This window comes from Penaeus monodon, chromosome 4 (assembly GCF_015228065.2).
Source record: "Penaeus monodon isolate SGIC_2016 chromosome 4, NSTDA_Pmon_1, whole genome shotgun sequence".
Classification (NCBI taxonomy): Eukaryota; Metazoa; Arthropoda; class Malacostraca; order Decapoda; family Penaeidae; genus Penaeus; species Penaeus monodon.
This window is the reverse complement of record NC_051389.1, coordinates 35,898,998-35,901,497: the sequence shown is the minus strand read 5'-3', so window position 1 is coordinate 35,901,497 and position 2,500 is coordinate 35,898,998. Positions and strand designations below refer to the sequence as shown.

At 38.0% G+C, this 2,500-nt stretch overlaps 1 protein-coding gene across 1 annotated transcript in view; it reads right to left on the bottom strand.

The window, feature by feature from the left end:
- The window catches only part of LOC119572046 (E3 ubiquitin-protein ligase RAD18-like), a gene marked incomplete at its 3' end in the record, with an annotated part of 11,692 nt that overhangs the window by 1,547 nt on the left and 7,645 nt on the right, over positions 1–2,500 (bottom strand).

Sequence of the window (2,500 nt, the reverse complement as noted above, 5' to 3'; positions counted from 1 at the left end):
TTCAACCATTGCCTGTGCAATTTTGGTTTTGGTTTTCCTTTCCAAGATTCATACACTGCAAACTACTACAGTAATATTACTTCAAATATCTGGAGAATAATATTCAGAAGGCTACACATATTAAGAAGATCTGTTGTCATAAAACTGAGAAACACTTGGTTTAAGACTCATTTGATTAAAGAAAAGTATTCATATATATACATGAAAATACATGTATATGAAGAAATTAGTTACACCAAAAGTTACTTATATCAGATATTTAGAATCACCAAACTATTTTCCATTAAATATACTTTAACACATCCCCACCAGGGATGGTGTTTATATACATGCATGCCCTCCATGATTTTAGTTAAGTAATTGTATTTACACATAGTCTATCCAAAGAATCAATTACTAATCCTGTGGCTTGGTGCAGGGTGCTCCTAGCTGCCCTGCATTTGTTCCAATATGATGCAAGGACCCACAAAGCGAGCAATACCCACAAAACTTTGATAATATGGAAAAGTGTGGGGGAACTGGTTTTGGGGAAAGCAGGCCTGTGGGGACATTTAATAATATGGCCATAAGGTTTTCTTATGACGGGGAGATATGGGATAGACATCTGAGGGACAGAGGAAGATGATGATGTATGAGAGGATGGGGTGAAACAGCACTGGAGTAGGGTGTAAGAGAAAACCTCATTTGTGTGTTTCCTGTCTGGCCTCATGAAATGTGAGGCTGTTCGAATCTGAGAGGTTGATATATGGAGCAACTCTCCACTAATATAAACATTACTGGGGAAGTAATGTCTACAAAAAGTAATCTTGGCAATATTGGTGGAGGACTTATGGCAGCCTCTAGGAGGAATGGTGTAGCAGTATACTGATACTGCGTCACAGTCAACGAGGCAGATGAATAAGTCTTCTCCACAGCCTGACCAATCTTTCTCATAGACAGGGCAGTCTGCTAGGGAGTTGGAGGCACTTCTTGTACAAGTATTGAAGGAAGGATAAGGCTGGGCAGGAATGGGTTTGCCAGTGAAATCAATCAAAAGTAATGAACCTGGGTGGGTGACTTGGACTGTCCTAAAGTGACAGTAAGCATTGAGGAGGGGGTAGCAGCAGTGTTAAAAGGAGAGCTTGGGTCAGGGAAGCAGGGGAATTAAAATCTGTGGGCTAGTAGATAAAGAGGCAAGCCTCAGTGCCTCTAATAAAGGTACGAAATCTTCATTACTGGCCATGGTAAGCCTAGAGTACATTTGGGAGAGAAACGGTCTACCCCTCGAGCCCCTTGCTGGACAACTAAACGGGAATACTGCCCATGGCTCCCCCAGGCTGTTCATGACTGGCACAAAATCAGCCTTTCATTCTTTCAATATAGCTCTCACATCTTAGAGGTAGGAGAAGAGAATGAAAAGGAAAGGGGAAGAAAAGAAGACTGTGCAAAATTAGTCAAATTGAGGGTTGAGGTCCAAGAGGTGATCCCAAGTATTTGGTACCAGTCTGTCTCCTAAGCACTCCCCCCCCATGCCCCAACAACTACAACAGGCATAGGATTGGGGGAGAACTCTGAGGAAAAACAAAAATTAAGCTGTGTAACAAAGCCAACTACAAATCACATTTCAACAGTACACACTTATGAATGACTTGTGTGAAGTTGACAGTATTTTGACATCAGCCTCATATAATAGCAAATTCCTTCTAGTTTTACCAATCCAACAAGTTGGACTTCTTAAATAGGAAAGAGTTTACAAGTAATAATTCAGCCTCAAATAGTTGAGAAAACAAGGATAATAATGAAATTATTTTTACTGAACATCTGTGAAAAAAAGTATAAAAATATCTACAAAATGACGATGTACTATGAAAACTCAATTAAGGTAGGCTTATAAACATTTACACCTTTATCTAAGAAGAAAGACACAATTCAAGGCACTTCTTAACACACTTGTCACCTGCCCCTCTGCCATTTATTCTAGATTATGTTTACATGAACTTCTTTTATTCCATTTATGAATTATAATAATAATAATAATAATAATAATAATAATAATAATAATGAGAATAATAATAATGATAATAATAATAATGATAATAACAATAATAATAATAATAATAATAATAATAAAAACATACATATATACATACTAGGAGTATATAACCTTCATAGCATAAGATCAAAACAGAAAATACGCAGACAAAAATAGTTGCTACCATCTTCTTCTAGGAGGTGTTCTGCATGTATGCAATATGTGTAAAGAGCCTCAAATTCATGTAGAAATGTGGGGTTGAGTGGGGGTGGGGCGGTAGTGCTGGCCTTGTGACTTGTCCTAGTGTGTCGCTAACTACAATATTGGGAAGCCATGGGGTGAGGTCCCTTTGGGGACAAGGATTTACATATCTTACTTTCTAATTATTCCTTGTGACTTTTTGGGTTACTCAGTGACTCTAGGATATGTCACCTTTTTTCCTGACTTTCAACATCACTTTTTGGCCTGGCATTTAAATTTTTGTTTACA